This window comes from Hyla sarda, chromosome 11 (genome assembly GCF_029499605.1).
Source record: "Hyla sarda isolate aHylSar1 chromosome 11, aHylSar1.hap1, whole genome shotgun sequence".
Taxonomy (NCBI): Eukaryota; Metazoa; Chordata; class Amphibia; order Anura; family Hylidae; genus Hyla; species Hyla sarda.
In genome coordinates this window covers 74,373,493-74,386,348 of record NC_079199.1, presented here as the reverse complement: position 1 = coordinate 74,386,348, position 12,856 = coordinate 74,373,493, and the positions used below count along the sequence as shown (strand labels likewise).

The 12,856-nt window shown below is 45.0% G+C and overlaps 1 long non-coding RNA gene across 1 annotated transcript in view; it reads right to left on the bottom strand.

Annotated features, from left to right (window-relative positions):
• LOC130295576 (uncharacterized) overlaps positions 1–12,648 on the bottom strand; it is a 97,473-nt gene extending 84,825 nt beyond the window's left edge. Inside the window, exons 1-2 of the long non-coding RNA XR_008848917.1 lie at positions 12,090–12,648; positions 8,284–8,368 (exon numbers count right to left, since the gene is read on the bottom strand). This is a non-coding gene — a long non-coding RNA (uncharacterized LOC130295576). The remainder of the gene's footprint in view (positions 1–8,283; positions 8,369–12,089) is intronic.
• Positions 12,649–12,856: the final 208 nt, after the last annotated feature.

Genomic DNA, 12,856 nt, shown 5'->3' with positions numbered 1-12,856 from the left:
TGATCAGTACATGCTGGGGAGTTGTAGTTTTGCAACAGCTGGAGGCACACTGGTTGGAAAATCCTGAGTTAGGTAACAAAACCTAACTGAAGGTTTTCCAATCAGTGTGCCTCCAGCTGTTAAAAAAATACAACTCCCAGCATGCACGGTCTGTCAGTGCATGCTGGGAGTTGTAGTTTAGAAACAGCTGGAGGTTTGCCCCCCCCCCCCCCCATGTGAACGTACAGGGTACATGGGCAGGTTTACAGTAAGTTTCCTGCTTCAAGTTTGGGCTGCGGCTAATTTTTCGCCGCAGCGCAAACTCCTAGCGGGAACTCACAGTAACACGCCAGTGCGAATGTACCCTAAAAACACTACACTATACTACCACATAATAAAGGGTAAAACACTACATATACACCCCCTTACACTGCCCCCCCCCCCCAATAAAAATTTAAAACGTATTGTACCGCAGTGTTTCCAAAACGGAGCCTCCAGCTGTTGCAAAACAACAACTCCCAGCATTTCTGGACAGCCACTGACTGTCCAGGCATGCTGGGAGTTTAGCAACAGCTAGAGGCACCCTGTTTGGGAATCACTGGCGTAGAATACCCCTATGTCCACCCCTATGCAATCCCTAATTTAGTACTCAAATGCGCATGGCGCTCTCTCATTTTGGAGCCCTGTCGTATTTCAAGGAAACAGTTTAGTGCCACATATGGGGTATTTCCGTACTCGGGAGAAATTGCACTACAAATTTTGGGGGGCTTTTTCTCCTTTTACCCCTTATGAAAAGGAAAAGTTGGGGGTTACACCAGCCTGTTAGTGTAAAAAAAAAAAGAAAATTTACACTAACATGCTGGTGTTGCCCCATACTTTTTATTTTCACAAGCAGTAAAAGGAAAAAAAGACCCCCAAAATTTGTAACGCAATTTCTCCTGAGTACGGAAATACCTCATATGTGGGGCGTAAAGTGCTCTGCGGGTGCACGACAAGGCTCAGGATTGAGAGCGCACTATGTACATTTGAGGCCTAAATTGGTGATTTGCACAGGGGTGGCTGATTTTACAGCTGTTCTGACATAAACGCAAAAAAATAAATACCAACATGTGACCCCATTTTGGAAACTACACTCCTCACGGAACGTGACAAGGGGTATAGTGAGCATTAACAACCCACAGGTGTTTGCCAAATTTTCCTGAAAATTGGATGGGAAAAAGGAAAAAAATAATTTTTTCACTAAAATGCTGGTGTTACCTTAAATTTTTCATGTTCACAAGAGAAAATAGGAAAAAAGCCCCCCAAAATTTGTAACCCCATTTCTTCTGAGTAAGAAAATACCCCATAGGTGGATGTAAAGTGCTCTGCGGGCAAACTACAATGCTCAGAAGAGAAGGAGCACCATTGGGATTTTGAAGAGAAAATTTGTCTGGAATTGAAGGCAACGTGTTTACAAAGCCCCCATAGTGCCAGGACAATGGACCCCCCCCACATGTGACCCCATTTTGGAAACTAAACCCCTCACGTAATGTATTAAGGGGTGCAGTGAGCATTTACGCCCCACAGGTGTCTGACAGATTTTTGGAACAGTGGTCTGTGAAAATGAAAAATTGTATTTTTCATTTGCACAGCCCACTGTTCCAAAGATCTGTCAAACGCCAGTGGGGTGTAAATACTCACTGCACCCCTTATTAAATTCTGTGAGGGGTGTAGTTTCCAAAATGGGGTCACATGTGGGGGGGTCCACCGTTCTGGCTCCACGGGGGGCTTTGTAAACGCACACGGCCCCTGACTACCATTCCAAACTAATTCTCTTTCCAAAAGCTCAATGGCGCTCCTTCTCTTCTGAGCATTGTAGTTCGCCAGCAGAGCATTTTACGTCCTAACGTAGGGTATTTCCATACTCAGAAGAGATGGGGTTACAAATTTTGGGGGGCATTTTCTCCCATTACCCTTTGTAAAAATGGTAAATTTGAGGAAAAAACTGCACTTTAGTGAAAACATTTTTTTTTTTCATTTACACATCCGATTTTAACGAAAAGTCGTCAAACACCTGTGGGATGTTAAGGCTAACTGGACCCCTTGTTACGTGCCTTGAGGGGTAAAGTTTCCAAAATGGTATGCCATGTGGGGTTTTCTGCTGTTCTGGCACCATAGGGGCTTTCTAAATATGACATGCCCCCAAAAACCATTTCAGCAAAATTCACTTTCCAAAATCCCATTGTCGCTCCTTCCCTTCTGAGCCCTCTACTGCGCCTGCCGAACACTTGACATACACATATGAGGTATTTCCTTACTCGAGAGAAATTGGGTTACAAATTTTGTGGGACTTTTTCTCCTATTACCACTTGTAAAAATTCAAAAACTGAGTCTACAAGAACATGCGACTGAAAAAAATGATTTTGAATTTTCTCCTACACTTTGCTGCTATTCCTGTGAAACACCTAAAGGGTTAACACACTTACTGAATGTCATTTTGGAAACGTTGAGGGGTGCAGTTTTTATAATTGGGTCATTTATGGGGTATTTCTAATATGAAGGCCCTTCAAATCCACTTCAAAACTGAACTGGTCCCTGAAAAATTCAGATTTTGAAAATTTTGCAAAAAATTGAAAAATTGCTGCTGAACTTTGAAGCCCTCTGATGTCTTCCAAAAGTAAAAACATGTCAACTTTATGATGAAAATATAAAGTAGACATATTGTATATGCGAATCAATATATAATGTATTTGGAATGTCTATTTTCCTTACAAGCAGAGAGCTTCAAAGTTAGAAAAATGCAAAATGTTCAAATTTTTCATCAAATTTTCAAATTTTTCACCAAGAAATGATGCAAGTATCGACGAAAATTTACCACTACCATGAAGTAGAATATGGAATCAAAAGCGAATGACCAGGGAGTCAGGAGTTTGTCTGGCGCAGAGAGGAACCATCAGACAGCCAAGTAAAATCAATGGATTTATTAGATGCAACGCGTTTCGCTGCGCATGCGCAGCTTCCTCAGGCATGATGCCTGAGGAAGCTGCGCATGCGCAGCGAAACGCGTTGCATCTAATAAATCCATTGATTTTACTTGGCTGTCTGATGGTTCCTCTCTGCGCCAGACAAACTCCTGACTCCCTGGTCATTCGCTTTTGATTCCACACCTATCCAGGAGGGCTGCAGTGGACCTGCCTTCATATCTCTTCTGCTCCTAACCTTGTTGTGTGTGGGCGCACAACCAACTTTGGTAAGCGGCTTGGGAATCACCTTCCCCTACCCCCACCTGCAAGATCTACTGATCCCGCACATGAGGCGCCTTCCTTCCTTTCTCTAGATGAAGTAGAATATGTCACGTAAAAACAAATTTATAAGTAAAAGCATCCCAGAGTTATTAATGCTTAAAGTGACAGTGGTCAGGGGGGGGGTTAAGGACCAAGGGCGTACCTGTACGCCTGTGAGAATTTCGACCCCTGCCTCTAGCCAGACGGGGATCGGAACGGGATGCCTGCTGAAATCATTCAGCAGGCATCCTGTGCAAATGCCTGGGGGGTCCTTAGACCCCCCATGTCGGCTATCGCCGCAAATCGCCAATCGATTCAGATCGTCGATTTGCGGCGATTCCGGGCTGATCGGGTCTTTGATGACCCGAAAGCCCGGAAAATAGGGATGATCGGAGCTGTCAGAGACAGCCCCGATCATCCTAAAGGATAGGAGCGAGGTGGCAGGGGTGCCACCTCCTCCTATCCCCTGCGATTGGCCGGTCAGGACTGACCGGCGAATCGCAGGGGCGGGGGTGAAAGTTAATTCCCCCCGCTCTGCCCGCCCCTGGATGTCGGGGCAGAGCGGGGAAAGATGGCGGCAAAGTGCGGGGGCAGTGGATGCAGCGGGGAATGCCGGCGCTGGTTACCTGGGTTCACGCGGGGGCCAGGGACGATGGACCAGTGGTTGACAGGAGACGGCAGGCAAGTGGAGGCAGGCAAGTGGCGGCAATGTCCCAGATGCAGCAGTGAAGATTGCCGTAAAGTGATCTTCACTGTTGCTTTTAGGAGTTTCAAAACTACAACTTCCAGCCTTTGGCTGTCTGGGCATGCTGGGAGTTGTAGTTTTGCGACCACTGTCCTTCCAGAGGTTGCAAAACTACAACTCTCAGCATGCCCAGACTGTCCAGGCATACTGGGAGTTGTAGTTCTGTAACATCTGGCCCTTCAGATGTTTAAGAACTACAACTCCCATCATGCCTGGGCAGTCTCAGCATGCTGGAAGTTGTAGTTTTGCAACATCTGGAAGGGCACTGTTTGGAGACCACTATACAGTGGTGTCCAAACTGTAGCGCTCCAGATGTCAATTCAAAGCATGCCAAGATTGTCCATGCATGCTAGGAGTTGTAGTTCGGCAACATCTGGCCCTTCAGATGTTGCCAAACTACAACTCCCAGCATGCCTGGGCAGTCTGGGCATGCTTGGAGTTGAAGTCTTGCAACATCTGGAGGGATATAGTTGGAGACCACTACATAGTGGTCTCCAAATTGTTCTCCTCCAGTTCTTGCATAACTACGACTCCCAACATGCCCTTCGGCTGTCTGTGCATGCTGGGAGTTGTAGTATTGCAACAACTGGAGGCACACTGGTTGGGAAACATTGTCTGTATCCTAACTCAGTGTTTCCCAACCTGTGTGCCTCCTGCTGTTGCAAAACTATAACTGCCAGCATGCACTGACAGACCATGCATGCTGGGAGTTGTAGTTTTGCAACAACTGAAGGCACATGGGTTAGGAAACACTGAGTTAGGAAACAGACAGTGGTGCGGAAACACTTCGTTAGTCTGTTACCTAACTCAGTGTTTCCCAATCCCAGCTTCCAGCTGTTGCATACAACTACAACTCCCAGCATGCACGGTATGTCAGTGCATGCTGGGAGTCGTAGTTTCCCCCCCCCCCCCACGTGACTGTACAGTGTACATTCAAACGGGCGGGGGTATACAGCAAGTTTCTTGCTTCAAGTTTGAGATGCGGCACATTTTCCGCTGTAGCGGGAAACTCACTGTAAATTCCCGCCTGGGTGAACGTACATTAAAAACACTACACTACACTAACCCTAAATGAAGAGTAAAACACTACATATACACTACACCCTTACACTGTCTCCGACCCCCCCCCCCCCCCCAATAAAAATAAAAAACGCCTTGTACGGCAATTTTTCAAAAACGGAGCCTCCAGCTTCCAGTATTCCCGGACAGCCATTGACTGTCATGTTGGGAGTTTTGCAACAGCTGGGGCACCCTGTTTGGGGAAAACTGACGTACAGCATTTTTGGTGGAGGAGACAAGTGAAACGATTGCATCCGGGTACACCCTTATGAAAATCCCTAATCCAGGCCTCAAATGCGCATGGCGCTCTCTCACTACAGATCCGTCGTATTTCAAGGAAACAGTTTACGGCCACATATGGAGTATCTCCGTACTCGGAAGAAATTGCACTACCAATTTTCCCCTTATGAAATGGTAAAGTTGGGGTCTACACCAGTATGTTAGCGCAATTTTTTTTTTTTTTACACTAACATGCTGGTGTTGCCCCATACTTTTCATTTTCATAAGAGGTAAAAGGAAATAAAGATCCCCAAAATTTGTAACACAATTTCTCCCCCACAGCCCCCACACACACACATACACAGCCCCCATATACACAACCGCCATATACACATACACAGCCCCCTATACTCATACACAGCCCCATATACACATACACAACCGCCATATACACATACACAACCCCCATATACACATACACAACCCCCCATATACACATCCCCCATATACACATACACAGCCCCCACACACACATGCACAGACCAATATACACATACACAACCCTCATATACACATATACAGCCCCCATATACACACATACACAGCTCCCACACACACACATACACAGCCCTCACACACACATACACAGCCCCCATATTCACATACACAGCCACCACACACATACACAGCCCCCACACACACACATACACAGCCCCCATATTCACATACACAGCCCCCACACACATACACAGCCCCCACACACACACATACACAGCCCCATATACACATACACAGCCCCCATATACACATACACAGCCCCCACACACACACATACACAGCCCCCATATACACATACACAGCCCACACACACACATACACAGCCCACACACACACATACACAGCCCCCATATTCACATACACAGCCCCCATATACACATACACAGCCCCCATATACACATACACAGCCCCCATAAACACATACACAGCCCACACACACACATACACAGCCCCCATATTCACATACACAGCCCCCATATACACATACACAGCCCCCATATACACATACACAGCCCCCACTCACACATACACAGCCCCCATATTCACATACACAGCCCCCACACACATACACAGCCCCCACACACACACATACACAGCCCCCATATACACATACACAGCCCCCACACACACATACACAGCCCCATATACACATACACAGCCCCCATATACACATACACAGCCCACACACACACATACACAGCCCCCATATTCACATACACAGCCCCCACACAAACATACACAGCCCCCATATACACATACACAGCCCCCTATACTCATACACAGCCCCATATACACAGCCCCCATATACACATACACAGCCCACACACACACATACACAGCCCCCATATTCACATACACAGCCCCCACACAAACACACACAGCCCCCATATACACATACACAGCCCCCATATACACATACACAGCCCCCACTCACACATACACAGCCCCATATACTCATACACAGCCCCCATCTACACATCCCCCCAAACACACACATACACAGCCCCCATATACACATACACAGCCCCCATACACACATACACAGCCCCCACACACACATACACAGCCCCATATACTCATACATAGCCCCCATATACACATACACAGCCCCCACATACACAGCCCCCATACACACATACACAGCCCCCACACACACATACACAGCCCCATACACATATACACTGCCCCATACACATATACACTGCCCCATACACATACACTGCCCCCATACACATACACTGCCATACCAGAACAGAACAAAACCCCATACCGCGACTGAATAAAAACGCTATACCAGAACAGAAACATACCACCATACCGTGACTGAATAACACTGCCATACCAAAACAGAACAATATCGCCATACCGTGACTAAATAACAATGCCATACCAAAACACAACAATACTGCCATACCTTGACTAACACTGCAATAACATACCGTGACTGAAGATGCAGTAGATATTTCTCACACATGCACGTTTTATATATTTATATATATATATATATATATATATATATATACATACATACACACACACACACACACACACATCAGCGTTTCCCAACCAGGGTGCCTCCAGCTGTTGCAAATCTACAACTCCCAGCATGCCCAATTGCAGTTTTACAACAGCTAGAGGCACCCTGAGAAACATTGGTCTATGTGTGTGTCTGTGTGTGTAAATATCAGTGTTTCCCAACCAGTGTGCCTACAGCTGTTGCAAAACTACAACTCCCACCATGCCCAATTGCAGTTTTGCAACTGCTTGGGGCACCCTGAGAAACAATGGTGTGTATATGTGTATATATATATATATATATATATATATATATATATATATATATGAATCACCGTGAAAATTCTAGCACAGGACGACTTCTAGTGCGGTGCAAAGTGTCCCCCAGTATGCCACACTGGATCCCCATAAAACTTCCTCCTCTAGGAAACAGCACCCAACACGAAGTCCAGGTATTATGCAGGCTACAAGGTTTTTATTTGCATCAGAGCATAAAGTGCGATGTTTCGGCTAGCAAGCCTTTTTCAAGCAATGCTTGTAGTCTGCATAATACCTGGACTTCGTGTTGGGTGCTGTTTCCTAGAGGAGGACGTTTTATGTGTGTGTGTGTGTGTATATATATATATATATATATATATATATATATATATATATACACATACATCCATACATACATACATACACAGAAAATCTGCAGCACTCCAGGCCCAATAATTAAGATTCTACCATATGTGACTGAACTTGCATCTCCATCTCAAACAGGCAGCGCCACAGAAGATCACAACTTTTTTCCTGCACCTTTCTCATAGTGAGGAAGAATACACAATGACATCAGTGACTACAGGTGACGTCTTCTCTATAGTGAGGAGAATACACAATGACATCAGTGACTACAGGTGACGTCTTCTCTATAGTCTTCCCTTATCTAATTCAGATGGTACATACCAGTGGGTCCAGCTAAATCTTCTCTTTGCAGAACTTGACGCCCAGATGGCATTGGTTCATTACTTTGTCAGCGGAGTCTGATCCTCTATATGAAAATGATAATTAATATAATGCTGCCAAACACGGACTTCTCTGAAAATAATACTACCACACACTTTATCCTCTGAATAGAATACAATCGCACACTGTACCCTCAAGATATATAATACTACTACACACTGTGCTCTCTGAATATAATACTACTGAACACTGCGCTCTCTGAAAATAAACATGCCACACACTGTACTCTCTGAATATAATACTACTGAACACTGCACTCTCTGAAAATAAACCTGCCACACACTGTACTCTCTGAATATAATACTACTGCACACTGTGCTCTCTGAATATAAACCTGGCACACACTGTACTCTCTGAATATAATACTACTGCACACTCTGCTCTCTGAATATGATACTACTGCACACTGCACTCTCTGAATATGATACTACTGCACACTGTGCTCTCTGAATATAAACCTGGCACACACTGCACTCTCTGAATATTAAACTACTGCACACTCTGCTCTCTGAATATGGTACTACTGCACACTGCACTCTCTGAATATGATACTACTGCACACTGCGCTCTCTCAATATAATACTACTGCACACTGTGCTCTCTGAATATAAACCTGGCACACACTGTACTCTCTGAATATAATACTACTGCACACTGCACTCTCTGAATATGATACTACTGCACACTGCGCTCTCTGAATATAAACCTGGCACACACTGTACTCTCTGAATATAATACTACTGCACACTCTGCTCTCTGAATATGATACTACTGCACACTGCACTCTCTGAATATGATACTACTACACACTCTGCTCTCTGAATATAAACCTGGCACACACTGCACTCTCTGAATATTAAACTACTGCACACTCTGCTCTCTGAATATGGTACTACTGCACACTGCACTCTCTGAATATGATACTACTGCACACTGCGCTCTCTCAATATAATACTACTGCACACTGTGCTCTCTGAATATAAACCTGGCACACACTGTACTCTCTGAATATAATACTACTGCACACTGCACTCTCTGAATATGATACTACTGCACACTGCGCTCTCTGAATATAAACCTGGCACACACTGTACTCTCTGAATATAATACTACTGCACACTCTGCTCTCTGAATATGATACTACTGCACACTGCACTCTCTGAATATGATACTACTACACACTCTGCTCTCTGAATATAAACCTGGCGCACACTGCACTCTCTGAATATTAAACTACTGCACACTCTGCTCTCTGAATATGGTACTACTGCACACTGCACTCTCTGAATATGATACTACTGCACACTGCGCTCTCTGAATATAATACTACTGCACACTGTGCTCTCTGAATATAAACCTGGCACACACTGTACTCTCTGAATATAATACTACTGCACACTGCACTCTCTGAATATGATACTACTGCACACTGCGCTCTCTGAATATAAACCTGGCACACACTGTACTCTCTGAATATGATACTACTTCACACTCTGCTCTCTGAATATGATACTACTGCACACTGCGCTCTCTGAATATGATACTACTGCACACTGCGCTCTCTGAATATGATACTACTGCACACTGTGCTCTCTGAATATAATACTACTGCACACTGCGCTCTCTGAATATGATACTGCTGCACACTGCGCTCTCTGAATATGATACTACTGCACACTGCGCTCTCTGAATATGATACTACTGCACACTGCACTCTCTGAATATGATACTACTGCACATTGTACCCTCTGAATGGTACTACTGCACAATGTACCTTTGGAATATAATAATACCACACACTATACCCTCTGAGTATAATACTGCCACAGATTGTATCCCCTATATATAACACTACCACACACTGCGCTCTCTGAATATGATACTACTGCACATTGTACCCTCTGAATATGATACTACCACACAATGTACCTTTGGAATATAATAATACCACACACTATACCCTCTGAGTATAATACTGCCACAGATTGTATCCTCTATATATAACACTACCACACACTGCACTCTCTGAATATGATACTATTACATACTGCGCCTCTGAATATAACCTTGTCATACATTAAACCTTATATGATACACCATACCTCACCCTCACATATAGTGATAATGCCTCCTGACCTGTGCAGGGGTAATACGCACAGTGATGTCACAGTACAGCGATGAAACACCCAATAATGTCACAATACAGGGATAATATATACAGTGATGTCACAGTGCAGGGATAATACACACAGTGATGTCACCGTACAGAGATAATACACACAGTGATGTCACAGTACAGCGATGAAACACCCAATAATGTAACAATACTGGGATAATATATACAGTGATGTCACAATACAGGGATAATACAAACAGTGATGTCACAGTACATGGATTATACACACAGTGATGTCACAGTACAGGGATAATACACACGATGATGTCACAGTACAGGGATAATACACACAGCAACATCACAGTACAGGGATAATACACACAGCAATATCACAGTACAGGGATAATACACAGTGATGTCACCGTACAGAGATAATACACACAGTGATGTCACAGTACAGGGATAATACAAACGATGATGTCACAGTACAGGGATAATACACACAGTGATGTCACAGTACAGTGATAATGCACACAGTGATGTCACAGTACAGTGATAATGCGCACAGTGATGTTACAGTACAGTGATAATGCACACAGTGATGTCACAGTACAGTGATAATGCACACAGTGATGTCACAGTACAGGGATAATACACACAGTGATGTCACAGTACAGGGATAATACACACAGTGATGTCACCGTACAGAGATAATACACACATTGAGGTCACAGTACAGGGATAATACACACGATGATGTCACAGTAGAGGGATAATACACACAGTGATGTCACAGTACAGTATAATGCACACAGTGATGTCACAGTACAGTGATAATGCACACAGTGATGTCACAGTGCAGGGATAATACAAACAGTGATGTCACAGTACAGGGATAATACACACAGTGATGTCACAGTGCAAGGATAATACACACAGTGATGTCACCGTACAGAGATAATACACACATTGGGGGAGATTTATCAAAACCTGTGCAAAGGAAAAGTTGACCAGTTGCCCATAGCAACCAATCAAATCGCTTCTTTCATTTTGCAGAGGCCTTGTTAAAAATGAAAGAAGTGATCTGATTGGTTGCTATGGGCAACTGGGCAACTTTTCCTCTGCACAGGTTTTGATAAATCTCCCCCATTGAGGTCACAGTACAGGGATAATACACATGATGATGTCACAGTACAGGGATAATACACACAGTGATGTCATAGTACAGGGAAACTGCACACAGTGATGTCACAGTACAGGGATAATACCCACAGTGATGTCACCATACAGAGATAATACACACAGTGATGTCACAGTACAGGGATAATACACACAGTGATGTCACAGTACAGGGATAATACCCACAGTGATGTCACCATACAGAGATAATACACACAGTGATGTCACAGTACAGGGATAATACACACAGTGATGTCATAGTACAGGGAAACTGCACACAGTGATGTCACAGTACAGGGATAATACACACATTGATGTCACCATACAGAGATAATACACACAGTGATGTCATAGTACAGGGATAATACCCACAGTGATGTCACCATACAGAGATAATACACACAGTGATGTCATAGTAGAGGGATATACACAGTACAGGGTTAGAACTCACAATGGGGTGAGGATTGGCAGGGGTCAGGGCACAGTATTTATAGTGTTACCTATGTAACCTGCCTGTCATGCCATCATCCACTGTTCACCTGCACTCTGGTCCTTCCTCTGACCCCAGCAGGCCTCCGTATGAGTCTATGATCACATGACCAGCAGGGGAGGAGCTGAGCTGGAGGTTGAGATCGCTGTGTGTATGGCAGTGTTTCCCAAGCAGGTGCATACAGATATAGCAAAACTACAACTCCCAGCATATCCAGACAGCTTTTGGCTATCTGGGCATGCTGGGAGCTGTGGTTTTCAACAGCTGGATGCACACTGCTTGGGAAACACTGCTATAGGAAGGCAGTGAAGGGGTCCATATGTGTACACATAGGACACAACAGAGCAGGTATATTTCCCCTCCCCTGGATCTCCACTGATGGCAGGAGCGGCTCACAGTTGGGGGCCCGGCTGTATGAGTCATCTGTGACTGTGGGGACTCATAATGATGCGCACAGTCCTGAAGCCGCCGGCCACCGCGGTGCCTGTCACAGGAGGGGGGGGAGGGGTGTTCAGCGGTCGGGATTGCTGCCCCCATGAAAAGTGCCTTATAGGAAAAACCGGCCCTGGCTGCAGCGCAGTGGACCGGTGGGGCTAAAGGGCTAGCTGCTTTGGGCCCCCAGGAATACCCCATACACATACACTGCCCCAGGGGTCAAGTCCTGGAAAAAAAAGGGGGGGGGGGGTTGTATGCACAGCCGAGATCGCAGGGGTCCCCAATGGCGGGAC